Below are 18,763 nucleotides of genomic sequence, written 5' to 3'. Positions count from 1 at the left end.
GGCATTCGATTGTGATCACATCCACCAAATATGATGACAATCCAACAATATATACTTAGACGACCTTGACATGACCTTGACCCCTAAAAGGCACATCTTTGGGGTGGGGGCATTAAGTGTGCCAAGTATGAGCCCTGGGGCCCTTGTAGTTTTGGAGCTAACCCTGTTAATATGAAGCGTGAGGAGGAGAAGGAGAAGAAGAAGGAGAAGACTAACTAGATGGCACTGTTGTGTTTGAGCAAACACGAATATATATGCCTGTGATTCCCACCCTAACCACCTATGACCTTGACATGACCTTGACCATTATTGGCACTCGATGGTGATATCATCCACCAAGTTTAGTTACAATCCAACCATCTTTACTCTGATGACCTTGACATGACCTTATCCATTTTGGCATTCGATGGTGATCCCAGGCACCAAACTTGGTGACAATCCAACAATCTATACTAGGATGACCTTGATATGACCTTGACAATATTGGCGCTCGATGGTGATCTCATTCACCAAGTTTGGTTACAATCTAATAATCTTTACTCTGATGACCTTGACATGACCTTGACCATTTTCAGCATTCGATGATGATCCCATGCACCAAGTTTGGTGGCAATCCAATAATCTATACTCGTATGACCTTGATATGACCTTGACCATTTTCGGCACTCGATGGTGATCTCATCAACCAAGTTTGATGACAATCCAACAATTTTTGCTCTGATGACCTTGACATGACCTTGACAATAATTGGCACTCGATGGTGATCTCATCCACCAAGTTTGATGATAATCCAACAAACTATACTCGGATGACCTTGACATGACCTTGACCCTTTTCGGCATTCGATTGTGATCACATCCACCAAATATAATGACAATCCAACAATATTTACTTAGATGACCTTGACATGACCTTGACCCCTAAAAGGCACATCTTTGGGGTGGGGGCATTAAGTGTGCCAAGTATGAGCCCTGGGGCCCTTGTAGTTTTGGAGCTAGCCCTGTTAATATGAAGCGTGAGGAGGAGAAGGAGAACTAGATGGCACTGTTGTGTTTGAGCAAACACGAATATATATGCCTGTGATTCCCACCCTAACCACCAATGACCTTGACATGACCTTGACCATTATTGGCACTCGATGGTGATATCATCTACCAAGTTTAGTTACAATCCAACAATCTTTACTCTGATGACCTTGACATGACCTTATCCATTTTTGGCATTCGATGGTGATCCCATGCACCAAACTTGGTGACAATCCAACAATCTATACTAGGATGACCTTGATATGACCTTGACAATATTTGCGCTCGATGGTGATCTCATTCACCAAGTTTGGTTACAATCTAATAATCTTTACTCTGATGACCTTGACATGACCTTGACCATTTTCAGCATTCGATGATGATCCCATGCACCAAGTTTGGTGGCAATCCAATAATCTATACTCGTATGACCTTGATATGACCTTGACCATTTTCGGCACTCGATGGTGATCTCATCAACCAAGTTTGATGACAATCCAACAATTTTTGCTCTGATGACCTTGACATGACCTTGACAATAATTGGCACTCGATGGTGATCTCATCCACCAAGTTTGATGATAATCCAACAAACTATACTCGGATGACCTTGACATGACCTTGACCCTTTTCGGCATTCGATTGTGATCACATCCACCAAATATAATGACAATCCAACAATATATACTTAGATGACCTTGACATGACCTTGACCCTTAAAGGGCCAGCTTTGGGGTGGGGGCATTAAGTGTGCCAAGTATGAGCCCTGGGGCCCTTGTAGTTTTGGAGCTAGCCCTGTTAATATGAAGCGTGAGGAGGAGAAGGAGAAGAAGAAGGAGAAGACTAACTAGATGGCACTGTTGTGTTTGAGCAAACACGAATATATATGCCTGTGATTCCCACCCTAACCACCAATGACCTTGACATGACCTTGACCATTATTGGCACTCGATAGTGATCCCATGGACCAAACTTGGTGACAATCCAACTATCTATACTCGGATGACCTTGATATGACCTTAACCAATATTGGTGCTCGATGGTGATCTCATTCACCAAGTTTGGTTACAATCTAATAATCTTTACTCTGATGACCTTGACTTGACCTTGACCATTTTTGGCATTCGATGACGATCCCATGCACCAAGTTTGGTGGCAATCCAATAATCTTCACTCTGATGACCTTGACATGACCTTGACCATTTTGGGCATTCGATGGTGATCCCATGCACCAAGTTTGGTGGCAATCCAATAATCTATACTCGTATGACCTTGATATGACCTTGACCATTTTTGGCACTCGATGGTGATCTCATCAACCAAGTTTGATGACAATCCAACAATTTTACTCTGATGACCTTGACATGACCTTGACCATTTTTGGCATTCGATGACGATCCCATGCACCAAGTTTGGTGGCAATCCAATAATCTTCACTCTGATGACCTTGACATGACCTTGACCATTTTGGCATTCGATGGTGATCCCATGCACCAAGTTTGGTGGCAATCCAATAATCTATACTCGGATGACCTTGATAAGACCTTGACCATTTTCGGCACTCGATGGTGATCTCATCAACCAAGTTTGATGACAATCCAACCATTTTTTTACTCTGATGACCTTGACATGACCTTGACCATAATTGGCACTCGATGGTGATCTCATGCACCAAGTTTGATGATAATCCAACAAACTATACTCGGATGACCTTGACATGACCTTGACCCTTTTCGGCATTCGATTGTGATCACATCCGCCAAATATGATGACAATCCAACAATATATACTTAGATGACCTTGACATGACCTTGACCCCTAAAAGGCACATCTTTGGGGTGGGGCCATTAAAATTATGTGCTAAGCATGAGCCCTGGGGCCCTTGTAGTTTTGGAGCTAGCCCTGTTAATATGAAGCGTGAGAAGGAGAAGAAGAAGGAGAAGAAGAAGAAGAAGAACTAGATGGCACTGTTGTGTTTGAGCAAACACGAATATATATGCCTGTGATTCCCACCCTAACCCCCAATGACCTTGACATGACCTTGACCATTATTGGCACTCGATGGTGATATCATCCACCAAGTTTAGTGACAATCCAACAATATATACTCGGATGACCTTGACATGACCTTGACCAATATTGGTGGTCGACGGTGGTCTCATTCACCAAGTTTGGTTACAATCTAACAATCTTTACTCTGATGACCTTGACATGACCTTGACAATTTTTGGCATTCGATTATGATCCCATGCACCAAGTTTGGTGGGAATCCAATAATCTTTACTCTGATGACCTTGACATGACCTTGACCATTTTGGCATTCGATGGTGATCCCATGCACCAAGTTTGGTGCCAATCCAATAATCTATACTCGGATGACCTTGATATGACCTTGACCATTTTCGGCACTCGATTGTGATCTCATCCACCAAGTTTGATGATAATCCAACAAACTATACTCGGATGACCTTGACATGACCTTGACCCTTTTCGGCATTCGATTGTGATCACATCCACCAAATATGATGACAATCCAACAATATATACTTAGATGACCTTGACATGACCTTGACCCCTAAAAGGCACATCTTTGGGGTGGGGCCATTAAGTGTGCCAAGTATGAGCCCCAGGGCCCTTGTAGTTTTGGAGATAGCCCTGTCATTATGAAGTGTGAGAAGGAGAAGAAGAAGAAGGAGAAGAAGAAGGAGAAGACTAAAGAGCATAAGGAGAATATATATGCCCTGTTACACAGGCATATATAAGAAGGAGAAGACTAAAGAGCATAAGGAGAATATATATGCCCTGCTACACAGGCATATATAAAGAGCATAAGGAGAATATATATGCCCTGTTACACAGGCATATATAAAGAGAATATATGCCCTGTTACACAGGCATATATAAAGAAGGAGAGAGAAAGGAGGGGAGAGAAAGGGAGGAGGAGATGAAGAAGAAAAGGAGCCATTCCCCTTCCTGGCCATAAACTCCCCCTTCGTATCTTGCCCCTTGTGGAATGCTGACCTACGCGGTTTTAAAGTTGTTGGTTTTTATATTTTGGGCCCATTTTCGGCAAATTTTCCCCCATAAAAGTTACATGGTCTCTCTTGCCTTTTCTCCCAAATATTTTGGAAAAATCCTGGCTACATCACTGTCCTGACGCGACACACGCAAGTCGTGTGTCATCAGTGCCAGCAATTAGGCCTAATCATTGTAAGTTTACTTTCAGTCCGATATCACACATTTTTACGGGCTTTCATCACATTGTATATCCAAAACCTATACTAGAACGCCTCTCTCAGATAGTGTAAAAATTATGCACCAATATAAATAAGCAATTGGCTTCTTAATACGGCCAGGGGAGTAGCCAGGATTCATTGGGGGCTGATTTTGAAAAGGTGGATCTGTTTTGGACTTTTCCCTAAAATTTTGACCAAGAAAGCATAAAGAACCAATTTTTTCGCTCGCTACGCTCGCGAGTGGGCAAATTTTGGCCTTTTCTGACTGAAAAAGCATAAAAACCTGCTTTTTTTTTTTCGCTCACTACGCTCGCAAAATGGACCTTTTCGCGCGACTTTATTTAACTTTTCCACCATATTTCACCAGTATAATCTTCAATATCGCAAATTTTCGCGCACTTCGTGCACATTTGTACCATAAACTTATTCTGTTGCCAAAAGGTGTTGGATTTACTACGTAATTGAGTAGGGCCATGCTTAAAACCAGCGGGCCGAAAGTCGGGCCAGTGAATGAAATCGATACAAATATGCGGTTGGAAAATAAATAAATAACCCCCAAAAGGGTGAAAATTTTGCATCAAATGGCTTCATTTGTGCTTTCATTTTGAAAATGTTCTAAATTCTGAGGGGGCACATCCCCCTTAGACACCCTGCGTCGCGCAAGCGCGACGGCCAGCGCTGTCGCGCCGCATAACTAATTTCACAAAATGTTTGCCCCCCCCCCCCCCATCAAAATACCCTGGCGCCCCCCCTGGTTGTTGACATGTTAATAATAGCAGACCAGGACCCGCTATACTTCACGATTTGAAAAAATTGGGTATACCATGTATACCAGTGCTGTTAACCTCCTTTTCAGTAAGTTTGTCAGTAAGAGTGTCATTATCCTGTAAACTGACTTGAATAGACAATGTTACTAGCAACACTGGTTTCGCTGTTTCTTTATAACAGCACCTGAAAAGGCAAAGCTACTGGCAACACTGGTGTTGAAACCAATGCAAGTCATGTCACACCATGCACTTAATCCAAATCACAATACTGGAGTGTTGCATAAAATTAAAAAGAGAGTTGTCTGTTAAAATCAGTATTTTCCATCATCAATAAAATCTCAAACGTCAAAAAAGTGAGGTTTCTGGCAACACTTAGGCAGAAATACTTGATACTCATGCACTACAGTTGGTAATGTCTTCATACTAATATCATAAAAATGCATCATCATCCCCTAGGTGGATAAAAGCCTTATTTTTCATAATATATTAAATTAAAAACCTGAAAATAATTGTGCAATTTTCCTGGCAACACTGCTCCCACGTATGAAAATTACTTTATAACAGCACCTGAAAAGGCAACGCTACTGGCAACACTGGTGTTGAAACCAATGCAAATCATGTCACACCATGCACTTAATCCAAATAACAATACTAGAGTGTTGCATAAAATTAACAAGAGAGTTGTCTGTTAAAATCAGCATTTTCCATTGTAAATAAAATCTCAAATGTCAAAAAAGTGAGGTTTCTGGCAACACTTAGGCAGAAATACTTGATACTCATGCACTACAGTTGGTAATGTCTTCATACTAATATCATAAAAATGCATCATCATCCCTTAGGTGGATAAAAGCCCTTATTTTTCATAATATATTAAATTAAAAAACTGAAAATTGTGCCATTTTCCTGGCAACACTGCTCCCACGTATGAAATTTACCAAGACTTTTTTTTATGATATTACTAGACCAACATCTTATCTACCTACCCTGAACAGATAATTGTGAGAAAAGTGTTACTTTGGGGGTTACATCAATTTTCCCAACACAAGTTTTGGCATTGCCGAAAATAATGAAAAACACCCCTATTTTAAATAATAGTTTCACCCATTTCTGATATTGATTTGTTTGTGTTTACATGATTTTTATAGAGAGGAAGGATGTCTTATTTACTGTATAAAAGAAGGGTACTGAACATTATTTCCTTCATCCTGAAATCTGACCTGATATTTCTACATTTTGCTACATGGGAAAATGCTGAAAATTGGGCAAATTGACATTTTCGCTGTTGCCATGGCAACCAAGGGTTTAGAGGCGATATGACTGTCACTCCTGTAGACTCTGACCCAAGGTGCATCCACACACAAAGTATTAAGAAAAATCATTTTTTGAAGTCTGCCAACATTTTTTGAAAATATCTGATTTTTACTGCATAGTTTATAAATAACCTAAATTAAGCACTTCTAGTTGCGATAAGTTCTGAAACACAGATACAGAGAGTACATGAATGTTGTTGTGCTCTAAAATTAAATATTTCAGTCTGTCAAGATCTACAAACGCATTCGGTTGAATGTAACGCAACCCGGTATCACCAAAGGATAAACCTTTAATATTTCGTTCATTATATACTATCAAATCTACACGTTTTTTATCTTTGCTGTCTGTCTGGCACGAATATCGCCATTCTCTATATCCCAATGTACACGCGCAATGCACAGGACACTTAATTAGGTGTGAAGTTACTTGGAATAAGATATAGTCATCATCATCATCATCATCATCATCATCATCATCATCATCATCATCATCATCATCATCATCATCATCATATGACATTTCAAATGATAATGAATAATATTCCTCATCGCCATATGCTATATACGATGGGGAAGATATTTCAAATGATGATGAAGAATCATCATCATATAAATTATATGATGGGGAAGATATTTCAAATGATAATGAGGAATCATCATCATATGATATATACGATGGGGAAGATATTTCAAAAGATGATGAGGAGGAATATGACAATATATACTTTTCTGAGAAAGATATATATTCTGAGAAAGATATTTCAATTGCTGATGGGGAATAATCATCAGTTGAAATATACTCATCCTCATGCTTCGTAATACCAGATCTGTATGACTTGATTTGCTCTATTTGCCGGACATAATTTCTATAAAGAGTCACACCGCAGCTATCAATTTTATCCAATGAATCAGAAAAGCTTTCAAAACAAGATGACAATTGAACATCTTCACTACGTAAATCAAGTATAATCTCAGTGTTATGAAAGTGAAACCTGAATTGGGTTCCACTGATTACTGTCATACAAGGGACATTTTCACCTGATACCAACACATATCGATCAGCGCAATCTTTGGTTTTATTTCCAAACACTTCTATATAGAAATAAGTGTACACGGTTTTAAGACCGGAATGTAACATTTTGACAGAAATACCACCACTGTTATTGGTAGTAACTAGTACACTGCATTTTATAGGTCCAGTATATGCTCTCAATGTGATCTGATGGTTAGGAAGTACAACTAATTGTTGAATGTCACATGCATTGGTTGCATTTTGGTAAGTTTCTGAGAATACCGAAAAATCTGATGTAGTGACCGGAACTAAACTGGTGACAATTTTTGTCTCAATGACGGGATATGTTTCCGTGTAAGTTGATGTTTCATCGTTAAAGGAATCTTCACAATGGACACTTGTAAACCAAATCATCAAAACAAGTGCAAGAAATAGTCGTGATTGATACATTGTTTTAGATGATTTGGTAAACAATGTCCCAAATGGATTTCGCCGACCGCGTAGGTACATTCTTATTTGGTGAAGAATTCGTCACAAATATGATACATTTGGTTTCGTTATGAGCCCTTAATATGTATTAAGTACTAACTTCTTGATAATAAATACATACATACAAGATAATTTACAAGCAATTTACACCATCCTGATTACATAAGTTTTACTATTATTATAATGATTTGCGGTGCCAATACACATAAAATGCAAATGTGCAGACTTCAGGTACTTGACGCTGATGACATTCCGTAATCTCACAAAAGCTGTCTGGATCTGCCAATTACAAAAATATCGATCAGTATGATAATACTGTCAGGACCGTTCATCATTTCTACGAGAGAGTGCTGGGAAAAGTATAGTGGTCATGTGCATTTATGTACATTATGTGCATAAAAGGGAAGTTACTGATATGTCAACATACACAGTGTAGGTATTTCCTCACAGTGTTCGGAATAAGACATGCCCTTGTAAGCGCTACAAATGTGACCAGTGTCACTTTTTTAAATTTTCAATTCAAGTTCGAGCCCGTGAAAATTGAAGATTGAAGATCTTGAAGATTTTGGCTTATTTCGAACACTGCTACCTTATACCTATCGACGCAATAATAATAATATCCTTACACTTCAAAAAAAAAAAAGCAATTTCTTAAAGATACTAAACTAAAATACCAAATAAAGTTATTGATAGATGGGGAATCCTGTTTTGCGCATTTTGAAACCTCATTCGGCACTATGCGATTTAATTCCCCCATTTTATAGAAAGTGACAAAATTTACATTGACTTTCCGCTCGAAGTACACAGATTATAAACACAGGGTGGCACGTAGTCACGCTGTAATGAGCCCGTGACAGTGGGAATCGCCCTGAAGAAGGAAATATCCAAATTGTTCAGTTTTGAAACGCTACCTTTTGTCATTCAAATGCGTATGGAATTACAAAGTAAAATACATTCTTACCATACATGAACGAAAAGATGTATAGTTTTTCCTAAATAATATTGAATTATTAGTTCTTACCAGCTTACTGTGAATATTCTACACCTTCCTCTGTTAGTAGTTTCCAAGCCCAGCGTGAAACTTTTGATTGATGATCTCTACTTTACCTGTAAGATAAAAACAAAATAAAGTATAAAATGTGAATTATTTTTTGCTGACGTATTTATTAATCCGAGGTTGGGGTGGGGTGGGTATTGGTACAAACTCTCCTTATGGAAATCTATACCAACCCTCTATGTTGTTCTATCAAAGGATAGCTATGGGTTAACCGGTTGCACGCTTTACTAACCCGGGCTTGGGGTGGAGTTGGTATTGGTACAAACTCTCCTTGTGGAAATCTATACCAACCCCTATGCTGTTCTATCAATGGATAGCTATGGCTTGCACGCTTTGCTTACCCAGGCTTGGGGTGGAGTGGGTATTAGTACAAACTCTCCTTGTGGAAATCTATACCAAACCTCTATGCTGTACTGTCAATGGATAGCTATGGGTTGCACGCTTTATTAATCCGGGGTTGGGGTGGGGTGGGTATTGGTACAAAATCTCCTTGTGGAAATCTATACCAACCCTCTATGCTGTTCTATCAATGGATAGCTATGGGTTGCACGCTTTACTAACCCGGGGTTGGGGTGGGATGGGGGTTGGTACAAACTCCAACTCTCCTTGTGGAAATCTATACTAACCCTCTATGCTGTTCTATCAATGGATAGCTATGGGTTGCACGCTTTACTAACCCGGGGTTGGTTGGGGTGGGGTGGGTATTGGTACAAAATCTCCTTGTGGAAATCTATACCAACCCTCTATGCTGTTCTATCAATGGATAGCTATGGGTTGCACGCTTTATTAATCCGGGGTTGGGGTGGGGTGGGTATTGGTGCGAACTCTCCTTGTGGAAATCCTTACCAACTCTCTACGCTGTTCTATCAATGGATAGCTCTGGGTTGCACGCTTTACTAACCCGGGGTTGGGGTGGGGTAGGGGTTGGTACAAACTCCAACTCTCCTTGTGGAAATCTATACTAACCCTCTATGCTGTTCTATCAATGGATAGCTATGGGTTGCACGCTTTACTAACCCGGGGTTGGGGTGGGGTGGGTATTGGTACAAACTCCCCTGGTGGAAATCTATACCAACCCTCTATGCTGTTCTATCAATGGACAGCTATGGGTTGCACGCTTTACTAACCAGGGGTTGGTGTTCTATCAATGGATAGCTATGGGTTTCCTCTATTGGATACTTACACAAGTCCCAACATGCTCCAAATGATGTCATTATGTGAGTGCACCTTCGCCAAATTGGTAAATTCGATAGCTATCCACAAACCATGGGACATCAATTGATTTTTGGTAACGAAATCGTACAACCATGCAATTCTAAATATCAAGTTTGAGCTCAATATCGCTTACAATATTTGGGTAAAGCAAAATTAATTATCCGTGGGTCTCCATAACGCACACTTAGTCTTTCGCGTGACAGGATTAGTTTTTCGCATGCCCCCGGTAAGTCCAGGGTTAACGAACATTTGCATTTTATAATAAAAACATTTCAGAGCTTTTTAAAGGTTTTTTGGGACTACACGCCAACCACACACTCATATAATATATCTCATGTAATAGAACAGAAAGTGATTTTCAGAAAATACGTGAATAAATACACGCATTTTATATAAAATCTAACCTCTTATCTCCTACTTGTTAAAGTTGTTCCATCTCTTTCTCTTTCGTCACGTCATCAACTCCTTTTCTCTCATTTGATAGGATTAGTGTTTTGTACTTGGGCGCGACACATGGACAGGTATTAATTAACTAAATTATTAAAGATTAATTAATTCAAATCAATTATTATTGATAAATTAGCTCTGTGTCTCCGTGTGTTTGTATTATGTCTGCCTGCTTATTGTCTTTTCCTCACACTCTATATTGTAAATAAGGATATGTATTATGACAAATTCATTTAATGTTTTCAATTATTTATTACTCAAAACAAAGGCAAACAAACAAGCACACGCAGCAACAAAATATAGTTTCTCTGCACTGCACCCGAGAATCTCCCAACGCGCCTTCGACATGTTCGATGCTAACCAAATTAACTAAACTAATTTATTCAAAAAGTTTATATGACTAGAAACAAACTGTGTAGACTCTCATTCATCTGGGTATGTTGAAATTAAGATTTAATTTAAATCTGGTCAACCAGACATACCTATTTTTGACGGACGAACCGACGTTGCGACTGAAACCTTCAGTCTTCAGCTGGGTTGGTTTGAGCGGGGTGTGAAAGAGGCTATCTGGGTGAGAGCTGAGCAACCATCTCTCAACCGTGGAGGAGGCGTCCGGGCCAAGCTGTCACACGGCTGGGACCGAATCATAAAGGACATTCCTCGTCGATTGTCATCAATACCGGAAGTGTCCGGTACTCAAGGTCATTTGCATCACAACCCAGCTGAAGACTGAAGGTTTCAGTCGCAACGTCGGTTCGTCCGTCAAAAATAGGTATGTCTGGTTGACCAGATTTAAATTAAATCTTAATTTATATGACTAGGTTAAATGTAAGCAACCAATTGACAATACTACTGATTTACTCGCCTTTTATTTCGGCACAGAACTGCAGGAGACCGGTTGCAAAGAACTTCTACATAGGGCAGTCATGATTTTACACTAATACCAGTTACCAATCTTAACACTTATAAACACCCCCGCAGCAGCTATTTTTAATTCCAGGGTCTATGCTTATTCCCAGGCCTCACCTAAACAAAATTATGCAGCTATTATGGTTTTCTTGCATCCGCATTAGTACACTAAATCTCGCGATGGTGCTGTTATTAACACGCTGTACACTTATAAACAACTACGCGGCAGCTATTATTTTTTAAATAAGAAGTTCGCCTATACCCTCACATGACTATGAGTTAGCGATATTTATTTAGATTTCCACTATATGGAGCCACAGTGATTTGTAGCCAAACTTTAAAGGCTTTATCCTGGGGGGGGGGGGGGCACTCGAATATGAAAGTGACGTACCTGTGCCCACCAGCGTACGGAACTAGGGGTCTATCGGTGTAGAAATGTTCAGAAGAAAAAAGGGGTCATTCGGTGTTGGCAATGTCGAAAATGGGGTGATTTTGTATGGGAGCGCCCACAATTTCACATCATTAACAATCAAAAATAGCTTTTTACCCAATTTTACTGTACAAACTAGACCAAACTTGTTTATTGTTTCAAAATGCGGGCGAAGCGCGCCGAACTTTCTATCTTGAAGACTAATTGTTCAAAAAAAGGGGTCATTCAGTGTAGGCTACTGAAAAAACGGGGTCATTGGGACTAGCATTTGCCAAAAATAACGGGGTCATTTCATGGGCACATGACGTATGTCAATATATGGGAGTGTCCCCCCGGGCTTTATCTTTCGTATGGGCAATAAAAAAAATCGGCAGATTTGGGGACTGGAACAATTGGGAGGGAAGGGTGTATTTTGCGATTATTTTGAACAGCGTTTTTCACAAAATATCTGTTATCGGCACGTTGATTATAACGATATAAAGCAAGCAAAGACAAGATGATTTCTTGTTTTCTCTGTAGATTCCAGACAGATCAATACTTTTTCATCTTTCTCTTTGTACTTAAAATATCACAAATACCTAAATATATATGATCCTTTGAGTGATAGGCGAGTAATCTCAAAATCATTATTTTCCCGTTTGTCTGTGTGTAGTACTGCGCTTATATTTTTCTTTCTACATGTAGTTTTGAGCTTGGCTATCGGGTAAATTTACATTTTTTACAATAATTATATTATCAAAATATTTCACGCAACAGTCGTATCTTATTTTAAATAGCAGAGCCACCAATTCTAAATTTGTAAGTCTGTGATTTTATTGAATTGTTTCATCCAGTCACAATTGAGCCCAAGGTGGCACAAACAACAGAATTCACATACCGTAGAAACCCGTCTACAAGGAATAGTAGCGACTGTGATGATAGAAAATTTCACGCTAGCGCCCTCCACAATATTATATCATTATGGTATTTGAGCAAATCATTTACCGACACAAGCAGGTATACAATGTATTATTTTATCTTTATTTCGCATCTCACGGGCATAGCTCACTTGGCAAGGCATAAGACTTTGGTTCTTTAGATCGGAAGATGGTGAGTTCGAGCCTCATCACGGTCACACAAACTTTTATAAACAAAATATTGTTCAAACTTTTCATTTATATTTTCTTGCATTTTCTAAAGACTCCTTTCGTGATCATTTTTTTTTCATATTTAGTTTAATTTATTCTATTGTTTTTCTTTTATTGTTTCTTTTCTTTGTCTTTTTTCTTGTTTAATTTTATTTTTCTTTATTTTTCTTTGATTCATATAATATTGGCAGGATAAGGAGAGGAGGAACTAAAGACCCATTCAGTGATTTGCTCATCCGGACGATCGTAAAAATCATCAAAATTCACCTTTGTCATTGTCATAGATGTGGTAACATAGCCTGCTAGTGGTTCAGCAGAAAACCGTGTGACACATAATATACATTTGGCTACATTTTATTATACGATAAATGCGAATTTATTAAACATGGTAACAAATATTCTCTAGCAGATCGGTTATACGATGGAACTGGTAGGCATAGGCCTATTATAAATAAGTCCGCTGGAATTAGTTGAACATGAACCATTCGCTATAGCTGTTGGTCGGACCTCTCATCTCTCCACATCGATTGTGCAGTCTGCCGCCTGGACAACCAATTCTTTAGAAATGCTTAGTCGCGCTAAAAGTCGATCGATACATGTAAAAATCAGCACAATTCAGAGATACACCTTTTTGCTATGAAATTAATTTTCTCGGTCAAATATAAAGCAATATTTTTTTTTCTTCAGTAATGTCAGTTAAAAACTTGGTGCTTGGATATACATTTTTTTTAAATCCTGGTGTTAAAATTAAGCATCAAATTGTGTCTTTTAGTGTGATATTTTTGATTTTTATAGGCCTTGAATTCGCCTGCGAGCTTTTTACGGAATTCATGTTTTAGCGTCTCAAACTAACATAGTTTGCTAAAGAAAGATATTTCCCACCTCTGTAAAGCACATCGTGTGGGTCTATATGTTATAGTTTTGTCAGAATTTCCGTTTTTGTTTTACCCTTTTTCCATTCATGATCCGAAAATGTCAAACTAAGTAAAAGTAGGCAATGGTGAGTACTTTTATCTCGAGAGCAACCAGCATAAATAGTCGATATTTCCTTTGTTGTTATCCAGGTCAATTTTTCATTGAAAGCAAATTGCCCGACCAGCGATTAAATCCCCAATTGGGTGTTCTGGTTAAACATGATCAGTAGGAGCGCTATAGGTCTGGGGATTTCTTTGCTATATTGAAGTTCTGGCAACACTATAGCCATGCCGGTATTCCTATTAAACCCAGGGATATCGATCCACAATGCTAGTACTAGCCTTTAGATTTCACGTGTTGATTTAGAAATTTTTCAGCCGACATTGAAAGATGGTGAAATCAAAACGGAAATTCTGACAAAACTATGATATATAGCTCACGGTGATGTGCTTTAGAAAGTTGGGGAAAATCCTTCATTAGCGAACTATATTACTTTGAAAAGCTAAAAGGTTGATCCAAGAAAAAGCTCGCGGCCCGAGCTGAAGCCTATAAAAATCGAATATCTTACACTAAATGACTGATTTCAGGCCTAAGTTTAACACCAGGATTAAAAGAAAAATCAGTATCAAGCATTATAGTTTTTCCAGCCATTTACTGAAAAAATGAAAATTATTGCTTTTCATTTGGCTGAGAAAAAATTTTACAGAAAAAATTTTTGCTCATTTCAACACCAATTTCGATCGTTTGTATTGCCTCATTAAATGACTGAGTGAGCCTTGCAGAACAAAAGAATCTGTTGTGCAGGTAGCTGACTGTGTGACCTATAATGATAGTATAATCCCCGACATTGCCCTTATGAACTCACATCCTCCTGTTTTATTCCAATACGCTGACGAAGTTACGTAATAATCGGATTAACTACCATAGCAATAGGTGAAAACAATTTTTGAATATACCGCGTTACACTGATACGTTCAGGCGGTACCTCTTCATTGAACCATATCATGCTGTACCTGTAAGATTAGTATCTTTGAAAAGACCAGTATTGTATTCAATCTATGATTGCAGACATACACAGTACAGGTGATGAGTGTAACCTGCTTGTAGCGCAGCGCGATATGTTCAAAATTGTTTTCACCTATTGCTATGGTAATTAATCCGATTAATTACGTAACTTCACCAGCGTATAATGGCCGAATAAATTCTGACCATCACTTGGCTTGTTGGATTCGTCTATACTACAATTCGCTGTCGAAGTGACGTAATAATCGCAATAACTACCATCAAGCAGATTGCACTAATCAGCCGCGTATGTCACCAAACATAGATTGAATACCACTCTTTTCATAAATACTAATCTTACATGGCGAGTGATTAGCATTTCTTTGACAACTATGGTTCAATGCATAGGTGCCACGTGAACGATGAAGTGCAGGGCTATATATTCGAAATTGTATTCATCAATTGCTATGGTAGTTAATCCGATTAATTACGTCACATCGACAGCGAATAGCCTATGAGTATGGGTTCAAGTGGAACAAAAAATAGTGTATGTCCATTGCTAGCTATGGTAATTAATCATGTTAGTGTTTACATCACTACTTCGGTGAAGACAAGAGAAGTGTGCCTTCTCTACCAACGCCTGTGATATAACAGGTGCAAGCGAAACAAAATTGAATGACCAGAATAGTTTCCTTTGTCAGATGAATTGATTGAAGTTTTTGAAGACACTCTATTCTTGATGGGACAATAGATTCAAATATGGAATAATTATTATTCCTCATCTTTTTTTTTAATTGAAAAACTGCAATTGTGGCAACAGAACAATATTTATTTTGATTTCATCACAAGTCTTTCATTCTGGCGAGGGGTATAAAAGATGCATATATTAAGTTCGTAAAAAGGACCAAGAGTATCAACTAAATTGAACACCCCTGCAGTAAGTTGGAACAGGTTCTTGTATACAACATTAAAATGCTTAGATTTGCTTCATATATTTTCCAGCACGATGAAAGTGTTCTCGTGCGGGCTTCTTGCGGTCGGAATGCGTCATTATGGCAACAGCGGGCTAGTCGTAGGGGAAGGTACAACCCCCACGATGAGAACGCAGTTGCCATTGTCGACCGTTCTGGCCGCAAGAAAGCTAGTCTAAAAAGAGACGCGGCCACGGTGGTGGCCGGTCTTTTTGATGACACACTTATACACATAAGTAGAAACAAAATCGTGCTTAAGCCAAAAACGCACCCTACCTACCATTCCTCAAGAATTGGGATGGCACAAAGGTGCAACATAGGTTTTTATTGCAAAGACGAGGACAGACAAGTAGTTGCAACACCATCTGTCTAACCGTGGGTTTCGCTATTATTTAGAATAAATGCTTTTACTAGTTTCTATAAAACCACAAAATTACTAAAAAAACTATCAAAAATTTATTTTTTTTTTAAATAATAAAAAAAAACCAAAAAAATACCTATAATTAAAAGTAGAAAGGTAGATTTGAAGAAAGATAAAAGAACATGTCAAAAAGTTAAAATTAAACGAGAATGAAAAAACGGAACCGGTGCCCGGACCATGCTCTCTTCAGTTCCAAAGTCTGACGCTCTATCAATTGAGCTATACGATCCTGATATACGAAACAGTCGTTATTATGTCAATACAATTGATTGGCGTTACAACATACTTAGATGGAATGCATAGCCACCCAGTGCCAGTATATATTTGCTCAAACTCCAAATACAAAAAGCAACCAATTTTATTGAGGGCGTTTCTTAGGTATATCCTTGTAGACGGGGTTTTACGGTATGCTCGCCTCGGAAAAATGCGTTAGCCAACGTTAAACATTTGTGGAATCCCATAATTCCAAGATCAAATTTCAAAGCAGCTCAAATTTTGTTTAAAACCAATCAATTTAAAAATATATTTCTGGTCATAAGGATTCAGAAAATATATGGTTTAACCTATCTATGACAAATTGTTCCAAAGTTGAACTCCACATGGATCAAAACAGGAAATTTCCTCCGATTTTGATAAAAATTTTCGTCTTGTAACAACAATCTAGAAAAACAATAGTTTGCACTATCTAAGACATTTGGTTTCATAGAAAACACAGGAAAATACGTCACAACCAATATAAAACACCTAAGGTTTTGCAAACTATTCCTTATTGAAACTGTTATAACAAGTCGAACATTTTGAGACAAAATCATTAAAATTGGAGGAAATTTTCTGTTAGACCCATGGACCTCAAATGGTGACCTATGACTTTTGTTTTTGTTCATAACTTTGGAACGATAAGTCGTAGATAGGTCAAACTCTATTTCTTCTGAATCCTTATTACCAGAGGAATATTTTGAATTTTGAATTTTGACCCCTGTGCTTTTGTTCATTATATGATATTTTTGACCCCTGTGCTTTTGTTCATTATATGATATTTTTGACCCCTGTGCTTTTGTTCATTATATGATACTTTTGTTCATTATATGATATGCTATTCTGTTTCTCTTATCAAGTGTAATTGCTTTATAATGTTTTTAAATGTTTTTACTATAATTAATTTGTATTGGTTGTATTATGCCTTATAGAATATGTACTTTTGTAGTTTTTGCATGATGTATTAGTAAGTTTAGTTCTCTGTTCAGCGCATTGAGGCCTGGCATAATGGCTTTATAAATTTCTTTATTTCTTTATTTATTTTTATTTATAAACTTTGACCTTGAAATTATGGGATTCCACATAATGGATAACGTATTTTTTCCAATTTTTGGCCATTCCTGTATCACCTTGGGCTCAATTGATTCGCTAATTTGCAGTACCCGGTACTAGTAACTGTGCTTGTCAGCATATACTTAAGACTCCGTGTAAACAATAGGCTATAATTCTAAACTTTCACAAGAGCTCTAGTACATTTTACGACTCGACAGAGCAATTATTATAAAAATGTAGGATTTTTTGTTTTGGTAACGGAGTAGAATGTCTGAACCCCTTAAACATTTACCTCAGGTGTGATAAAAGAAAAGCACTTGAAAGTTACTTTATGACTGAAGCTACCACTACTAAAATCACCTCCCCCACTTGAATGCTATCGTCGCTACCTAAATGATCACATTGAATGCCTGACAGCTGTTTGAAGAAAACAGCGCTGTCAGGGCATCGGGCCAAGAAAGGTTTGTCTCTCAAACATTTTGCTAAAACAATATGTGCTATTCTTTTCTTCTTTTTTTTTTTAAGGAAAACAATTGCTACAAGTGGGGGGGAAGGTGAGCGCACTTCTTGTTTTTGCCTCTACGCGACCCACTTTCTTTTTTTTGGCCGCTACGCTATCAATTAAAAAAAAAACAAAGCCTGTAAAAAAGGCCCAGGGAACGCATTTTTTAGCGCTTGGATGGCTTTTCCATACTTGAGGGACAAACCATCTTTTTTATTTGCCCTCCTTTGTTGAGCATAAAAGAAATACGTTGGATTACTAAATCAAAACGAAAAGCCTCGGTTTTTGTTTGACTGCGTCTTACTATTTGTCAATCAAACATTTGAATTTGCGGCGGAGCGGAGAAAATAATGATCATATGTGTTTCAAGCGATTTATTTTCTACTTAGGGCCCGTTCACAAACACTTAGGGGGCCTGATGCAAAACAAATCATCGCGAAAAATGTTCGGCCCCCCTTTCAGATCTCCAAAATTTCAGAATCCCCCTTTTTGACATGAAATTATGGGTCAACTCCATAGAAAAGCAGAAAGTATAAAAATATAGCTTAAATAAATATACATAGTTATTTTGTTTTAAATTCAATTCAGATTAATTCCGTTGTTTGTCAGTTGTATGTATTA

Source organism: Amphiura filiformis, chromosome 13 (genome assembly GCF_039555335.1).
Source record: "Amphiura filiformis chromosome 13, Afil_fr2py, whole genome shotgun sequence".
In the NCBI taxonomy this organism is placed as follows: domain Eukaryota; kingdom Metazoa; phylum Echinodermata; class Ophiuroidea; order Amphilepidida; family Amphiuridae; genus Amphiura; species Amphiura filiformis.
The sequence above is the reverse complement of the archived record's forward strand: the minus strand, read 5'-3'. Positions refer to the sequence as shown.